Genomic DNA, 18,526 nt, shown 5'->3' on the forward strand with positions numbered 1-18,526 from the left:
AAAAAGGCATGAGGAGGGTGTAATTGTACAGAAGGGAGTAATTGTACAACCATGTCTTTAGTTCAGAGCCATTCAGCTCCCTGACATTAGTTCTGTGTTAGTAGGTGTGGTTTTGTTTCCATGTAAAACATCTGTTAACTGAACTGAGGCAATATATTTTAAAAAGTGTTTTAACAGCTTTTCCCCACAAAAAGCAGGGTTCCATGGCAAACACAGTTTACCCAGACCTGGCAAATTTTGTTCTCCATGTCGCCTTGGAGCGATTGCCTCAGTTGCCTTCCCTTTCTTAGCAGTGATCTTGCCCTCTAAGTGTCCGTATCTGCCTGTTACCTGAGAGTGTGTAACACCCAAATGTGATGCTGAGGACCTCAGTGTGTTTTATGGCCACCATATTTCCCATAAGCAATTCTCTGGTGACAGGAGAGGCTTTAACAGCACTTTTGCTGAATGGATTTTTTTTCAAAGTGATGGAGGGGTCTTTCATAGATTACAAACTTCACTTACAATGTTGGGAACTGTCAGAGAAAGCCAAAGAGCTCTTTTCGGTCTGGGAATATCATCAGAAGTCTTGCAGGTTTTTTGTTAGGGGCAGGCATTCTGAAACATTTCAACACTATCAGCCCCTGCCAAGTTCAGACAAAAATTCCCAGCCAAACCCCTTGGTGGATGTAGCATCAGGTAAGAATCAGATGTTTCAGGTTTGATTGTTTGTTAGGCCTACAGCAAAGGGCTTCAAAGCTCAGGATGAGTTACAAGCATCATGTTCTCCATGACTTTATCCATCCATCAGATTGAAAGGATTTTATAAAAGCTAATTACTGCCATCCCAATTAAAAATGAAGAAGTAGAGGCATTAAGAAACTTGCCCAGGGCAACAAAACTGGGAAGAGCTGGAAACAGGGTCTGCAACCCAGGAGCTGGGTGTTACTCAATATCCTGGGGCCACGTCACCTCCCAGCAGCTCAGGAGTGAAATTGTAACTTCTCTGAAGTTGTGAGAGTCTAACAGTTGACTTCAGTGAAGCAAAAATACAACCCCATAGGATTATTCTGCCTTTATTCAAATTATCCAAACATTCTGAGACAGCCAGTCTCTGTGGACTCTTTAAATATCCCAGAGATTTTGGTCTTTCCTCTGTCCTGGGGCATATTTTCTTCAGAAGAAAGCCCAGGCTGAGCAGTGGTGCAGTCCACCTCTGCTTGGTGTGGCCTGCAGGCTGTACCTGCTCCAAAAACTAGACAGGAGCTCATTAACTCCACTACATACATTGCATAAAAGCCCTTTACTAAATAATTTTACATAAATGTGTATATTTTTAAATACATTAATTGCTTCATTTGTCTTGTATTTTTTCTAAAGATGAAACAAAAAGAAGTGGGAGTGATATTAAGGAAAGTTTTAGTTGCTTTATTGTGTTGATCAATGAGTATTACAGCAGTTATGAATGCCAAGAAAACAAATATACAACCATAACTGGGGATGCATATAAGCTTCTATTAACTAGAGCTCTAAAGATCAGAGCAGCCTGTATTTCTTGGACCATGTTCTGGTCACTTTATTCCTTTAGGATTATAAAGAATTGAAGATCTGGAAGCAGCTATCTACTCATTTGTTTATTCAGTGCAGGAATATGTTTGCATTAGGCACCCATCCAAAAGCAACTTGTTCTATTAAAAGGGAATGGGTCACAGCAGGACACTTAGAAATGGTTTTCTTCAGTAGCAGACTGCAAACACCCATTATTTCCAGTTCTTTTCCAAATTAATGAGATTTTTACTCTCTGTATGTAATACTTAAAAGAAATAAAACACAAGCAAAAGAAGTCTTAAATATGTGAAAACATCACACATACGAACAAATAAATTTTCATTAAATGTAAGTGTTAAGTTCTCTAAGTATCTAAGTAGGAAATACTGTTAGATCAAGTGGTAATTCCAAGTGAGCAACGAAACTAAACAAGCAGTCTCCCATATTTAAAGAGCATTAAGAAAGCAAGTTGGTCAAATAAGACAAAAGTAATGCTTTGGACTTCCATGGGACAAAGGGAGGAATGATCTTCCCAAGATTGTATGGAGCTGGAAGCCACCACCCTCATTTATCCTGAATTGCAACTTGGTCTTAAATCAGTGCTTTTGAGCTCAGTAGAACTGCTTGTGCAGTTACATGTCCAGAATTTCATGGGGGAGTGGGAGAAGGTTCTCAGCAGACTCATCCCTGAAGGACATTAGAAATCTGTTTTTTGTCACTGGTTCAGTTGAACACAGCCACGAGCCTGTGGAAAGGAAACAGGAACTGGGATTAAGCTTAAATTCTTCAATGTGCAAACTTGCCAGGGTTTTACTCATGTTGCTTTTTATTTCTTCCAAGTTAAAGCTAGCACATGGAGGGTTTGCATGAGCTGACTGGTGGCCAGTACTGTGTAAAGTCATGATAAATTGATTGCAGGTCAGAGTTTGAATGTTTGGGGAGTGGGAATAGCAATGGAGCAGGATCTGGATTTTGCTGTCTCTCCTTGAGACACTTTTCACTTTAAAGGTCATTTTGGCAAATGTATAGAATGTGCTGTTAGAGGTTTTTGATCCTGCAGAATTGAAAATGAGTGTGCTAATCTGGAAGGCAATTGACAGACTTTCAAGAAGATGTTTAAATCAAGCAAGTTTTTTTAAAGCAGGGGTCTACTCTGTGGTATTGCCCACGATGGTAAAAAAATCCTCAGAGAGAGTGTCAGTCTCTATTAAATTCTTTGCATAAAGGGAGTGATAGAAGCAGAAACAATAAGAGAAGCCCATTAGGAAAGTTTCACATTTAAATCCTGTTACAATTGCTGCTAGAAGGTTGTGTCAGATCTGATTTCCATATTCAACACTGGCTTGCTTAAACAGAGTGAAGTCTTCAATTGCTCAAGTATATTACATGTTCCTTTGCTCTCAAATTCTTATTTGCTCTTTGCTAAAGATGTAGAATTCTTACATGAATAACAGATAAGTAAGACCATATGTGGTATAATAGGTTGTATTCCTATTATGTTGCTCTTGGCACCTCTCATATCCTCTGAGTAAGTATAAAACTGTGTCTCTTCCCCCTCCTCATAAGAGCAGTTCTGCATTTGCCATTGAGCCAGCAAAAAAATCCAGTCAACAAAAAACTCCTATCCTCAGGAGTATGTATGTACCTCTTAAAAAGTGATTAATTTTAACATGGCTCACTAGGGTGTTCAGGGAGAGAGAGATGTCACAGTCCTTTTACTTGTTGGAAAGTCTAGGCATAAAATGCATTTGGGAAAGAAATGAGTGCATAAAGCCAAATCTGTTTGTATTTTTAACAACCTGCAATTTGAAGGAATGTTAAGCTAGAGGGGCGGTTTTGGAGATATTAATCTGAAATGATGAAGAGGATTCCAGTGTAACTGGTGAAAAATCAGTACATTTAAGAACAAATTAACAGTAATACAAATAATAAAGACAGATTCACATGGGATCAGAGGCATGGAACTGATGCACTGCATTGCAAGCAAAACTTTACAGAAACTTGTGTGTAACCAAAACTGGGAGTGGACTTGGATGGCAATGATTGAGAAATAATGTGGGATGTTTTTTGTCTTTCTCAATGCATCAAGCATGGTATCTTCTCAAACTGAAACAACCAAGCTCTAGGATATAGAGGGCTATTTTAAGGATTAATCCACAACCACTGAAAAATTTGGTGGTCCTCAGAAGACCTTACTAAAGAATTATGTTTGTTCTCCACTGGTATTTTTTACTTGGAAAGGGGAAGGTGATGCAGGATAGGAGGGGGGAGGGAAATCTGGTTTCCATTGGAAAGATTTTTAAATGGAAATTTCCAACCACTTCTATAGTTAACGAGGAAATAGAACATTTTGTTGAAAAGATTTCATTGGGAAACAATTTCCGTTTTTCGAAGAAAAGCTTTCCAGCCCAACTTTTCCAAGCAGCTCTAGTTGTCTCACATAGAGGCTGCTTGGAAGCTGATGGCACCCATGGGAAAGAGCAAAACTCTGCTGGCCTCAAGAGCGTCCTGGGATGGGGGAGTTTGGCCCAATGTGGGGCAGAAGTGGATTAGGTGATTCTGGGAGCAGTTCGGATTACACTCATCAGAGGGCAGTGGTGCTTGCACACAGTGACCCTCTCTGTTCTCTGTCAAAGGGTTTCACAACTTATTATACATGGCAGAGGGATCATTTCACACACCAGTGAAATGCAGTCTGTTGTGGGTTGGAAAATAGCAATGGCTGGACCTCAAAAAAGGCTTAGATTCAGTTTGGGATACCATAGAAAAGTCAACATTTGCTAACAGTTACCAGCCTATTGGTATCTGAGACACCACATTTTCCATTTATACTCAGAGCAGGAAGTAACTGTGGTCTTTTCATATAGCACAGCATGGTACTTTTTCTGACAAATGTTCACTTTTTAATTATGACCACTATATTTTCCATTGTTTGTGCTAAAGCTCTGTTTATAGCTTAATGCAGTTGCGATGTTCTGTGTTAATCATTTATCCATATGGAAAACTGTAAAATACACTTCTTCAAACACTTAGGAAAATACTCAAATTGATCATATACAGAGGGACTAAAGAAAAATCACCCTTTACAGTCTTCCTGCATCCTTGACTACATATATTCCATCTTCTAGGCTTGCTGATACATATTTCTTTCTAAATTATCCTCATGGTTCTGATGAGATCAGACCAGGTCAAGATAAAACCAGCTGATAGCTGTTCCCTTCCTCACAGGTCAGCTCACTCCTTGTAGAGAGAAGAGCCTGTCTGTGCTGTGAAGTGTTTTTGAGGTCTGCTGCATCCACAGCTGAAGCCCTGACTGCAGCCAGCAGAGCTGAGATTCGGGCATCACAGCAGAGCAGTGCTGCAGGCCACTGCTGCCAGCTGAGTCACTGCACCAGTGCTGCAGAAGTGCTCTCACAGGGCACAGCTCTGCCCATTTGATCTCTTACGTGGGGTTTATGTCAAAGCCTTGTGTACAGCAACAAGCCAGGGCCGCTTATTTGACCTCGGGCATCTGTTTTTTGGCATAATTTGTAAGCACTTTTAGAAGCACAATGAATAGGATCAGGAAGGATTTAGTTATAGCTATTTTCATTTTTGCTTGCTACAAATGCTGTGATCCATCAGCTCAGCTGGGGCAAAGGACCTCGCTGGCTACTCAGTGGTGTCTCTGTTGCTCTGTTGTTGCAGTATTTAAAGGGTGGCTACAAGGAGTATGGAGACTTACTTTTTAAAGGGGGTCACATAGAAAAGATGAGGGGTAATGGGTACAAGTTACTCCTGGGGAGATTCCACTTAGACACAAGAGGAAAATTTTTCACAGTGAGAACAATCAGCCTTTAGAAAAATCTCCCCAGGGAAGTGGTGGATTCCCCAAAATCAGATACTTGTAAGATTCAACTGGACCAGGTGCAGTGTAGACCGTGCTTTTGCCAGGAAAGGTTGCACCAGATGATCATTGAGGTTCCCTTCCAGCCTGGTACTCCGCGATTCTGTGATATGTGCTGTGTATATAATATATAATATATATATATATAATATATAATATATATATATAATACATATAATATATTATAGATATATTCTTTATATATTATATATATATTCTTTACATATATATATATATATATATATATATATATATATATATATATATAAAACTGTGCTGCCTTTCCTGTAAAGGAGGATTAAGGGAGTTAAGGGATTTAAGGGAGGATTTTACCAGTCCTCTGGCAAGGAAGGAGGGAGAGCTTTTTCCCCACCTAAGGACAGAGGGGTCTCAAAGCTGGGGCTATGTTCTGTCCATGGGACTGCTAGACTGATACGGTTTTTAGGGGAGAATAGTTCATAGAGAAGCTCGAACTCTCCCTGCCTGGAAGGACAGCCTTTCTCCCATGGGAGCAAACACAACCAGTGATTGCTCCTTAGCACAGACACAGTGTGGGCTTTCAACCAGTGGAGAAGCAATCCCAGGAAAACCACCAGTAGGGCAGTCTATTTTGGGCTCCCCTGGGATGCATGGTTGGTCACTTTATGTGCAAGAAGATGAGTTGGTGTGGCAGGTTATGTTGGCTGAAGAGGGAACCCCAACAGCACTAGGAAGAGTTGGAAAAGGGGACAGGACATTGAGCAGAATTGTAGAAGCATATAGAAACATCTCCTGGGATTGCTGGGATGAAAACAGGCAGGCCTAGCCTCGTCTGGAGTTAGAGCCGATGAAGGGTATGAGAGGCAATAAGGGCATTTCTACAGCTACACTGGCAGCAGAAAGAGCTTTTGCTGACTGGTGATACTGTGATGAAGGACACTGAAAAGACCAAGGGATTCAGCAGTTCCCCTGCCTCAGCCTTTCTGGCAATGTCTGCACTCAGGCCTCCCAGGTCTCTTCATTGCAGCTGCAGCATGGTTCCCAGTGCTCCTGAGATGAAAAGAAGCCCCACTTGAGCTGCTCATGGGCTCAGTGTATCTCAGCACCCAATGGTGGCTAGTCCTGACAAGGGGACAAGCAGTGCACAGATTGTGTTGGGTGACAGCCTCGTCTGGTGAAAGGGAAGTGCCTTTTATCCTCCCAAAAAGCAGGGCAAGTTTGTCCCATGCTTCAGAGAGTAACTGATTTATCTCTGGCTGATGGTTGGATGATCACAATCCAGCAGCTGTTGCTCACTAGGCAGGTTTACAAGAACTACTCTCCCTTCTAGGCAAATAGAGAAGGCCCAGATTCCACCTGGCTTGGTATTTTGCAGTCACAGGGAAATCAGCAGGAAGCTTGTATGGATCACATGAGAGGCAGGCAGGACTCTGCCCTGAGGCTCTTGCAAATGCAGGGTTGGTCTTCTGAAATTACAGAAGTTGCATCTATTTTATGGTATTTGAAGGATCTGACCTGTTATATTTATTTTGCAGATGGCTTATTTGACCTGCTGCTGTTTCTATTTTTTTTAATGAGGTTCTCAAGCAACATTTATCTATTAAATCAGGTCATTAAAAAATTACATTTCCTTCCTGAAGTCCATAGTGGTTTTTCTGTCTAAGAAAAGTGGGACATACAACTATCATTTCCCATGTGCATGATCACAGAACAGTAACAGCAGAGACCAGGGTCATTTTTATAAAATGAGCATTGCTCCCCACCATCCTCAAGTTGATAAATAAACAATAGGCTTCCATAACCAAAACACAAACCAAAGTCTCATCAAATCAAATATTTTAAACAGAAAGAAAAACCTGACTGAGTTTTCAGGTTTGTTTCTTTTTTCTTCTCCAGTTTTCAGGTTGTTTTTTTTTTTTTTTTTCAGTTTTCCTAAATTATCCATTATTTGTCTGGCTCTAATTGTATTTGGAGCCCAAATTTAGGTCACATGGAGTTGTTGTCTGCATGAGCTCAGAAGTAAGGCATTAGCTTTTCCAGTAAATGACTCTGGGAGATCTTGAGAGGACTCTAAGGCCTTGCAGCATGTTTGTGAGCTGACTGCATCCAGGAGCAGCACTGGCTGCTGAGGGGACTACGAGGCAAAGGCTTGTGCCCATGTTGTAAGTGTTTTTAACACCTAGGATAGCAAGGCTGTGGACAGATTGCTTTTTGGGGGTGTTCTAAGAGATTGTGTTTGTGAGAAATAGTTACAGAATCCAGAAGTGTAACAGCAGATATTTTAACAGCCTAAGCAGTTATGTTCCACTTCTCCAGACTGATTCTAGGCTCTGAGCCATTTGCTCATGTAGAGTTTATAATTTTTCTTGCCTGCAACACCGATTCACTGAGAGTCGATCCTGCCAAGCACTGAATACACTCAAATTCCATCACACTGCTTTTGCTATGGGCAATGAGTCTTCAGTATCATCCTGACTCCAGCTCTAACATGTTCTGAAATGAGAATGCTGGATCTAAATGGGTTTTAAATGAACTTAGGGCATCATTGTGGCTTGAAGACCAACCCTATGGGACTGCTGAGGATAAGGGTGGCATGGGGTTGGGCTGTGGTGATGGAAGTCCTACTCCTCTGCTATTCTGAGAGTTGTGCTTTGCAAAAAATCTGGGGATTAAATTCTGAATTTTTCCTTTGATAAACCCAAGAGTCAGTGGATTTATCCCAAGTGTTGTGAGCATGTGTCTTGAAGGCAGCTTTCAGAGCAATCTGACAAATCTAAGCTCAACATTTCCTGAAGCTCTCATGTTTAAAAGTGAGCAAACCCAATTCTTGCTGAGGCAAAGCATTGCTGGAGTGATTGTCTTTTGCACACCTTGTGGAGGGCCTTACCTGGTGTGTAGGGCACACTTGATATGCCACTGCAGTCCCCTCGTTCCCACCAAGAGGTCACTGTGATGTGAATGCTGACGATGCTCAGCAGGATGAATTGCCAATACCCTGTAGTGAATCTTCTGTTTGTACTGCTGCAAGCACAGGTGTCCTGGACCTTCCTGGCTCTGGTGCTCCAGTGCTTGCAGCAAACTTCACAGGTGACAGCATCTTAGCATCACCCACCAAGTGGATGAGCTCCCTGCTGGTGACTGTTTGTTCTGTTGGGCCAAGACCAGCAAGTGTGGACACTGAACCAGGACAAAGCGACCTGAAAAAGGAGGCACATCCCACAGTCCTACTTACCTTAGGGTCGCTCTTCCATGTGGCTCTATCTTGTGAGGAGAGAAGCAGTGCTTCTGTGATTTAGCACTTTCACATTTCCCCTTGGTGTGTTTGCAAGAGACAAATCAATAGAGATTTGCCAAAGTGTGAGGAGACTGCAGAATTCTACAGCCATGAGCATAATAAATAGGAGTGGGAGAAGCATGGGTGAATTGTGCAGGTTATGCCAGACAAGCAGTGATAAAACTTTTATAGTCCCATCCTCTATTTTGTGCATGTCCCATCTTTGCCTGGCTTTATTGAGTTTGGGGTTTTAAGTTTTTATTGAAAATAATTTGTTGCTATGGAAACAACTGTATCTGTTAAACTGGGTGGAGCTTAATGACACCCTTTGAGGCTAAGATGAGTTCATCATTTAATTTTAATGAAGTGCTGTAATGTTTGCTGCAGCTTTGTAATTTTATTGTGGTTTCATCCATCCCTCCCATGTCCCTTCTGTTTTTCCCACCCACCCATTGTCTCTGGAGGCATGGATGTAGAGAGGTCTTTTGGGCTGGGGCTCTCTGCATTTATAGTGTCTTTTAAACAGTCTCAAATATGCTGCTGAATTAATCCCAAACAATATCAATTTGGTTGTAAGCAAGCCTCATTTGGTCAGAGAGAGGCGCAAGAAGTGCCTGATGTCTGCGTAGTCATGCAGTTGAGCAGTAGTAGAGAAGGATTTATACCAAGACACATACCAATAGCTGGATTCTATAGCTAGATCTCTATAGCTAGATATTCAGCCTCCCTTACACCCCCTCAGCTCTTAGAATGCTGCAGTTTACAGGTTTTCTAGTTGTGGAGAAGAACAATTTACCTTATGGTAACTTCTGTTTCTTTTTGGTGTAAAAACACTTCTGGTACTAATTCTAGAGGATCCCCTAAAAGATAAATTGAGAGTGAACTCAAGGTTAAATTGCAGTTTTTATGATAGCTGCCATGTGATTTGGACCTGAATTTCTTAGTACAACGGCAGCCAGGGTGAATGTGTATTTTGGAAGGACAGATCTATTCCTTTTGGGTATTACACTGGAGTCAATTCCTTGTTTGCCAAAGATAAGTCTGAAATGATTGCAAACATTGAGTCTCATTCTTTAAACACTCTATACTTAGAAACAAAGGGCTGGGGAATAGGGATTACTTTAAAAGGGGATGAGCTGTCATTGACCATAGAAAGGCAATATGTATTTATCAAATGCCTATACTCTATGGGGATAAAATTATACAGAAATAATTTTTTCTCATTTTTAGAGGTAGTCATTTGGGAGGTGGAACATAATGATGGTTAAATAACATTCAGCAGAACAAATCTGTGGCCTCCTGAATGATTTTATGACAGGTAAATAGTTGCATTGAAGTCAAGGGTAATTTTAGTTGTATGTAAAGAAAAGCATGTCGGTATTTTTAATGAGTTAGTCAGCTTTGATTTCAAGTGGAAATTCATCAGGTTTAAGACAGGGCATCTTCCTTGGGATTTCCTAACTAAGTGTTGCAACTTAAAGGAATGATTTAGAGGCATGTAATGTGACTGATTTGGGACCAGTTTATAATCTTGCTGTTGCTCTCACATGTCTTGCCATGCATCCATGGACCTCTTCTCCATCCTCACACAGAGCACAAACTCACTGAGCATCAGGCCAAGTGCTAGGCATTTGTGAAGCATCTTGTATGCCAGCACATGCTTTTTCCCAGGCAGCATTCATTGCTGGTGGTGTGGCTGGGATGGCAGGGGCAGCCAGGTGGGCCAGCAGAGCCTGCCCTCAAGTAAGAGGTGGAAAGTAGAAAAAATATCAGTTAATGCACCGACATCAACCTCAAGGTGAAGAGCTGTGGAATATTTTCCTGCCCACACAGTGCTGTGTGTCATGCAGACCCTGCTCTCCTGCCAAGTTAATCACTCTATGTACAGCTTGTAAATGGTTTGAAATTGTGAATGATATGTTTCTGAATAACTGTGAATGTTTTCATGGGTATATCTTTAAAATTATCCACATATGGTTTGGTGGTTAGTCTGTGATTTATCACATATTTGAATAATTTCCTACAAAGCAAATCAGAATATTGTTGTGAAAAAAATGTCCTAACTTTCTAATGTTTCTACATTGTTCCTTTCAATGGATGGGGCCAATTTTGTTATCACATGGAACAAAGAAATTCCAAGGCCGATAACACAAATGTTTATGCTTGTAATTTGTTGCCTTTGGGTAATTGGGATTTATTTCCTTGAACGTTTGCTGGATCTAATGTTAAGCATTCATCAAAATACCTGGAGAGGAATGCTGAACGTGGTTGCTTGAGGCAGAGCAGCTCATGGGGTAAGTCAGTGACAGGCCCGGGTGGTGTTCCACACACTCTGGGCAGCAAGCATGGACACCCTTGCTTGTCCCTTGCCAGGAAGCATTTGGGAGCTCTGGATAAGGCACAAGTGCCCCAGTGCCAAAGGCAGCTCCTCTCACCAGCCCTATTGCAGACATTTCATCAGTGCTGTGGCCTTGATATGCTGACGTACCAGACAAGTTGAATGCCTGCATTTCAGCACTCTCTTATCTGTCACCTCTCCTAGGGAGAGCTTTTCCTGTCGATTCCAGCTCTGCCCTCCTGGTGGGACATGGATGCCAAGTAGAGGTGTGGTAGGGAAGACCTGGGATGTTAATTTTGCCCTGGTTTTCTGGGGTGGGGGCCAAGGTTATCCTTCTATGCCTAAAGGCCCAAGCAGAGCTATAGCAATGCTGCTCCTCTTCAGCCTGTCCTGCTCCTGCTCCCCCAGACACTTGGGAGTGTGGCAGAACCGTGCATTAACGGGGGAAATGGTGGCACTGGGAATCCCTCTGTTGCCCTCCACACTGTGTTTCTCAGTCAGGCTGGGAAGGGGGGGACCAAGCTCTGGAAAAGAGATGTCCCCTGCCATGGAGGGGCTTGTGAGGTGAGGAGTGGGCATGGGGCTGTGGCTCACCTCCAGGTGCCCAGTGGGACCTGTGGCCTCCCTGGGATATGTTTGCCATCTAGAAAAGAGTACCACTTGTTTTATTGTTTTAAAGGCTGTTTTCACTGACTTGCTATTTTAAACAGCCTTATTTGCAGTCCCTTGTTTAAAGGTGTGGGTTGGGCACTGTCACTGCTCCTGGTGTGAGCAGACAGCAATCCCCAGCCATCAGCTGGCTTTGCTGGGGTGTCGCAGTCGATGGATAACCTGTGAGCTGCAGGCTGAGGGATGAGAGGAACCAAAGGAATTTCTTCTTTATTTATTTAAAAATAAAAAAAGGAGAGACAAAACTGAATAACCATGTTTCTCAAGTCTCATTTAAACATGAGCTGCTTATCCAAAGCATTGTTGCCTGTAAACAGATCCTGAGTCTCCTCTTTTAATAATATCTTATTTGTCAGGGTGACAACTGAGTTGTCTGCTGCAAGAAAAAAAAAAAGGGAGAAAACACCTCAGCTTCTCAAAACCACTTAAGTTTTTCCTTTATGAAATACATCGATAAATATAGCTAGTTCAGCTAGCACCCTGCTGGTGTTATGTCTGAGAGCTGTGGCAAGCTTTCAAACAAAGCCAGCAAAATCTATACTTAGAAGCTACCCTCAGATTTTCATGCAAAGCAGAGAAATGAAATGGGAGTGATAACAAAAGGGGGAGGCTGGTGGCTTGCCTATGTGTGTCTGCCAACCCAGCTGCTGTGTCAGACTTTGCTGTGAAAACCCTTCGAATCGTGATTTCCAGGAATGCAGCTGTGTCTGTGCCTCCCTGTGCACCACCACGGGTGCATGCCCTCATATGTCTGACCTTTTCAAAAGTGTGTTGACATGTTCAGAAATAAACTTTGCGATGTAAAGATAACATATTGGGGTGGGAATAAACAAATCAGCCCTAAGAGAACAGGTCCTTTAAAAGCCATGGGGAGCTCTTGCCGGGGTCTGGATGTGTGCTCAGGTCTGGCAGCTGAAGCTGGCATCCTGCTTCTCTTGTGTCTGCAGGACTTTCCTGGTGCTTATCCCTGTAGGATGGAAGCACCCTGTGTGTGTTCATCAGCTTATCCTCACCTCACCTCTGGTGGGTGCGTGGGGGGAAAGTGAGAGAGGAGGAAATGAGTTCCCCTTCCACTCCTCTTACCTCAGAGAAATTGAGTGACTACCCAGCTGTGAGGCTGCTGCTGCAGCTGGGAGGCCACCCTCTCCTGAGCCCTACCATGAGGCTTCACCCCAGGACCATCTTCCTCACTTAGTCTTGTCAACCTGTGTGGTTTTTAAAGCCTCAGATGCTCCTGATTTCTTCTTCACTCTCCCTGTCCAAAGTAAACGTAGCACAATGCCTTTTCTGAAAGGGTGGCACCTTTTTGCAGGCACTTTCTTTTCATCAGGCTGCTGTTGTGAGGAGAGATAAGCTTCTCTATCAGTTCACCATAGCACCAGGGCAAATAAAAATCTTTCACTGTGAAATGGAGTTTGTTATTTCCTTGGACTGCCTGGGTGAAGGCCTTGTTGGGTACCTTATGCTCTCTGCAGGTGCCTGTTGGGGGAGGACTCCAGGTGTGAGCATGCTGTCCTCCACATCACCATGGGCCACATGTCAGCAGTGGCTGGAGGCGCATCTGGGCTAACCTGAACAACACCATTCCCTCAGGTATCTTCTGGACTTTGCCCTGGTTTCATCAGGCAGGGAGGAGAGGTTGCCAGGGGATTGGAGTGCTGGACAGATGCTTGGAGGTTAAATTCTTGCTTTGCCACTGACTTCTGGTGCTACTTTGGCCAAATGTACAAAACATGGCCTTGCAACCCTTTCAATCAGACAAGTTGATTTTAGTCCTTCTAACATCTTAAGATGTGAATGGGAGTGGCTCTATTCAGTGTTTCCAAAAATCAACAGCTTTTGTTTTGCTCAAGAGAGAAGTACCTAAATCCCTCAGGAGGGTTGTTTAAACTTGTGCTGGGTTTGGTTGGTGAGGGGTGGATGCTTATGTTGGGATTTTCATACTTAAAATCCTTGCTGACTTGCTTGCCTGTGGTGAAACAGTTTGACTAAGACTACTTCTGTAAAATGAAAAAACTGTATAGTCATGCCTTGATCATTTTGTTCAACTACCGAAATGGGTAATTCCTATCACGGACATATATATCTGTTTAGTCATTCACTGAAAAACTTTCATTTTATCTATCAGGCAAATGGGAAGCCACTGCTCTGAGCCAACAGTTGTGTGGATTTCTCCATAGGACAGGAGCTTCTTTTTATTTCACTTTTAATTCATTGAAGAAAGAGTTTGTCAAGCAAAGCCCTAAATGAAACACTTAAGCAATATTTAACTAAGTTTTTTCTCCTAATTTTCTTACTATTTTTCCTGCTTTTGGAGTAGATGTAATCTGATCCTGACAGCTATTTTGAGAGAGATTCTCAGTGGTCTTTAATCAAGAGCAAGAAAATAGAAAAGTGTCAGAGAAACACATGAAGATTAGGAGAAACTGGACAGAGCTCTAAATGCTATCCCAATTCAAGAATTGCCATGGACTGCAAAGCAGCTGATGAACATTTTCTGAAGTAAGCTCCACTGTTAGAGCTTTGTAGGGGATTTATTCCAAACAGTGACTTTTTCAGTAATTTTCTGACCTAGCTCATTAAAGGCTAAGGTGGGAATGCCACACTTGGCTCACTGCTTTAACATTTTCTGCTGTCTTAGCTAACTGTTGTTCTTTTGTTGCTCATTGATCACTGAGTCAGAGAATGATTCAAGTGTTGTTTGAACAACAATGTTTGAGGATTGTTTATCGGTGACTCCGCGTCTGCAAGAGGCACATGTTGCAATATGTACTTCACATTTTTTCCTTCTGATGATCTGGAGACCTGATGGTGTTATGGGTCTGCTGGCTCACCTCTCTGTGACTCATTCCCTGTGGATCCCACTCTTACCTGAACTCTCCCAGTGAACTGCATTAGCAGAGGGTTAGTGTTGCTGGGCCTGGGAGCAATGTGCTTGCCTTTGCTTAAAGGTAGAGCAGACATGATTCCTGCCTTCAGAAGCTGCAATTGAGATGGGTCCCACCTCCTTGCAGAGAGGAGGAGTGCAGGATGGGTGGAACAACAGTGGAGAAGGCAGGCAACAGCAAAGGATGAGGCAGAGTCGTTTTGGTTGTCCTCATTCTGTCATGACATGTCCCTCTGAGACATCAGCCTTGGAGGAGCAGCTCACAGTTGCTTTTCCCCTCTGCTGGGGCTTTTGCCAGCTCCTGGTTTAGCTGAGCCAGGTCCTCAAGGTGTTGATTTCTCCCTCAGGAGGGCGAATGGCTGTGTTCACCTTTTCAGGAAAGGGCATAGCCAGAGGTATTCTCTGTGCACTAGAAAGCCACACCATCAATCAGGCTTTGCTTTGCGGGGTCTACAAAAGAAGAGTGTGGTGTGTACAGCTCTCCTCACTCTCCTGCCCAGGGGCTGGGTCATGCCAGTCCATGTAATCCAATAGTTACCCCATGGGGAAGCAGTATCAGTGTCATATGCCATAGGAGAATGATCTGACCTTTCTTGTTTTTATGGTAAGTGTGGCCAGGAGGCTTCTTTGTCAGCCTGATAGTCCCAGCTGCCAGCTCTTAGTGTGTCTTGTGAGCTCCAAAGCTCTTGCCAGGGCTTTGAAGTTAACAAAGAGTTATTTGGAGTTGCAGGGTTTTATTTCATAGAGAACCCCTGTGCACGGCTCAAATGAAAATGTTCTCCTGAGTCAGAACTCAAACATTCAGCAGTGCTGGAATGGTGGGGGGCTGGAACAGCACACAGTAAATGCAAGTCAGTTTGTCTCTTTCCAAGACCCAAACATCATGAAGATAAGGTTGTCTTGATAGTTAAGGACAGACTTTAAGATTTTGCTGTTGGAAAAATCAGCAGCTCAGAAACTCAGAAGTTTGCATTTTAGTCAAACATGCTGGGAAAGACAGCCTTTGTGAGGGACCAACCCTTTGATTTGGCTGAGACTGTAGGGCCTCCTTGGGTTTAACACTGGCAAAACATTTGAGTGATATCTACTGTTCTCTGAAGGGAGGCTCAGTCGCCACAGGTTTTCCCACAGTGCCCCAACATCTGATCCTCATGGCTCACTACAGGAGGGGAGTGACTAAAAGAGAGGTTTTTAAGAAGGATGTGCTCAGTCTTGCTCTACTTGGTGCACAAATATGGATGCCTACCTAGCAGATCTTTCTAGTTCCCTGGATACTAACATGATACTTTTTGTATAAAATATCTAAGAAGAAAACTCATCTTGATTAATATTATGCAAGCAAATGTGTTTATGAGACAGAACAATATAATTCATCTATCAAAGCAGATTTTCTTCTTACGATTACAGAGACATCTCAAAGCTCTTAACTGGTTTAAGGTGCCTGTCTGCTGGCTGGTAGATGCCTGCAAACTGTCAGAGACTCTTCCCCAAATTGACAGGAGTAACAAAGAGGAGAGAGAATCCCCATTGTACAGGATAAAAACTAAGTGATTCACTCCAAGTCACAGATGAGGTCTGTGGTAAAACTGGGAACAACAAAACTCTAATTCTCTCAAAGTCTCAGGTTCTTCCTTGCAAATACTCCCTCGCTTTATTATTCTTTATCTCATCCATACAATAAAATCATGCTGACCGTGTGCTAAGGGAGCCCTTTCATGCTCTTGGTGCTGCTGGTCAAATGAGATGTGAATGTATCTGAACAGTAATTGCAGCTGATTCATTACAGTAGCAGTGTACCTGACATCACATCTGTTACTCTGATGCTGTGCTCAGCCTCAGTCAGGGGCAGACCATGCTGGTGTAAAATGTTCATTGGGATTGCCTGAATGTGTATCTGCGTTTCTCACACAGCAGAGCAAAAGGCAAGCATCTCTGCAAGAACCAAACCCACAATCTCATGAGCTTTTCTAGGTCAGGCTGGCTCTAAACCTGAGCAAATCCCTTTCTTTTGCGGGTGTCCTGCCAGGGGAGCTTAGGTTGGACTGGGCTGCTGAAAAGGTGGGAGGAAGTGGCATTTTTTGTGTGAGCACAGGCCATTGAAGCCACCTGGCCAGGGAGCATCAAATAAACAACCTTTCAATGGCACAGTCATTGTGTCCTTTCTGTCTCCTCAACACTTGGCTGTTCAGAATAGTCCTGTGTCTTACCCAGGCCTTACAGGAAATGGCTTTCCATCTCATACCAATATTTTGGATTATAATTCTCATTTCACTCTGGGGTTAACCTCAGACTTTTTGTGTTCTATTCCCGATACAGCAAGCATGAGGCTATCCATAACAAACCCATCAAACAGTGGAGCTGGCAGCTGCTGCAGGTGCAGAGGACAAAGGCTGCAGTCTATGCCCTCAGGAGCCCAAACCGAACATCGAACCTGAGTTTCTCAGGACCAGGTATGTGTTAATTTGCTAGGCTGTGGGCTGATCTGGGAAGGAACCATTTTTCGTTTTGGCCATTCTTTATGTGTCAGAATGTAACTCAGTCCAGTCCTGGATGGTATTCTCTATTCTCAGTAAGTTTTCCTACAAAGGCCTTCACTTAAAAAAGCCTTACATAACATTGTAAGGGAGGAGTATTAACTCTGAATTACTGCTGAAACAAAGTTTAATTAACAGGTGTGAGAAGTGAGTCAGGCTCTCTTTATTTATTCTTTATGAAACCTTTCATGATACAATTAGATAAAGAGAAGGTAGGTAGCACTCAGTGTTCAAGATTTCTTTATCTTTGGTAGCTCTCAGGGTCTTCTTCCCAGGCTTGGACTGCTGGCACAAAACTCAGCAATTTTAATTGATGGATGCAGATAGTACTGCAAGAAACAGAAAGGTGTGGGTTGATGTATAGCTACTATCAACACTCATGGGGAGTGACCAAGACACTTCTGCCTTTGCAAGCCTTCCCTAAGGAGTGCCAGCAGACTGTGTATTCTCTCTGGCCAGCACCAGGTGTTGCTGAAAATCTAAGTTACACCCAGCAGCAGAAGTCAGCAAAGAGGGCAGGTGAGGGAGATGGAGAGTGTTCAACCCACTGTAAAGGCTAAGGGGAAGTTTTGAGAAGATGCTCACATTGAAGATCAAGCTTTCAAAGTTTGGCCATCAGCTAAAAGACTTTGTGGAAACAGTCCCTTTTTAAAAAGAGCTGCACGTCTATTGAAAGCAGTGACTGATGATTTTGAAGAGTATCTGGAGCCCTAATCTTTCATTCAGACCACACTTTCTGTCTAGCTAAGGAAAATAAATTGCATGCTCTTATTTATCTTTCCTCCTGAAATACTCAGAGATTTGAAAGCTGAAAATGTAGAAGCAGCAGAAGGAAATATTTTCTTCCACAAAAGACATGATTCCCTTGTGAAACACAGGAATTCACTAGGGTTCAGGGAAGGAAGGGAATTTTATGGTTGGGCCTTAGAGCAATTATGCAGCCCAGCTGTAAAGGAAAGCCGTGAGTTTGATGTCTGTGTTTCTGAGTGTATTTGAACATCACATGCTGCTGGGGAACAAGATTGTTCATGTATATTTTAGATGTTTTATTTATTCTTTTGGTTGTAACAATTGGGTATGGATATAACATCACGAGTGAAGAACAGAGCCCAGAGAGAAACTTGTGCAGCAGGCATGTGCTCCTGTTTTTTTTCCCTTTGGACAGGAGGAAGCAGAGCCATGAGATTGCAAAAGAGGGGTCATTCTTCTACATGCTCTCATCTATGTGAGTATGACTAAATTTCTGTTCATGTACCCCACAGAGAGTGTTTAAGTGCCCGTAAGTCCCTATGTCATATTAAATGCAATACCAGATGAAGGCTGCTGAAAATTATCTCCACTGTGTCAGAGATTATGAATGTTTCATAATCTCTGGGTGAAATGCCACTTTTTTACACTCCAAAACTATAATCTAGGAGGGGATGATGTCTAC

General features: G+C 42.8%; 1 protein-coding gene across 8 annotated transcripts in view; it reads left to right on the forward strand.

The window, feature by feature from the left end:
- DUSP10 (dual specificity phosphatase 10) overlaps positions 1-18,526 on the forward strand; it is a 241,796-nt gene that overhangs the window by 95,950 nt on the left and 127,320 nt on the right. For 6 of the 8 annotated variants that reach the window (XM_053937632.1, XM_053937631.1, XM_053937626.1 and 3 more), the window contains 2 exons: positions 16,877-17,010; positions 18,260-18,319. The gene's annotated coding sequence lies outside the window, so the exon portion shown is untranslated. Of the gene's footprint in view, positions 1-16,080; positions 16,134-16,876; positions 17,015-18,259; positions 18,320-18,526 lie in introns of those variants that run through there. The other 2 variants (XM_053937634.1, XM_053937627.1) reach the window with 2 other exon arrangements.

The sequence above is a fragment of the Vidua chalybeata genome, chromosome 3 (assembly GCF_026979565.1).
Source record: "Vidua chalybeata isolate OUT-0048 chromosome 3, bVidCha1 merged haplotype, whole genome shotgun sequence".
Classification (NCBI taxonomy): Eukaryota; Metazoa; Chordata; class Aves; order Passeriformes; family Viduidae; genus Vidua; species Vidua chalybeata.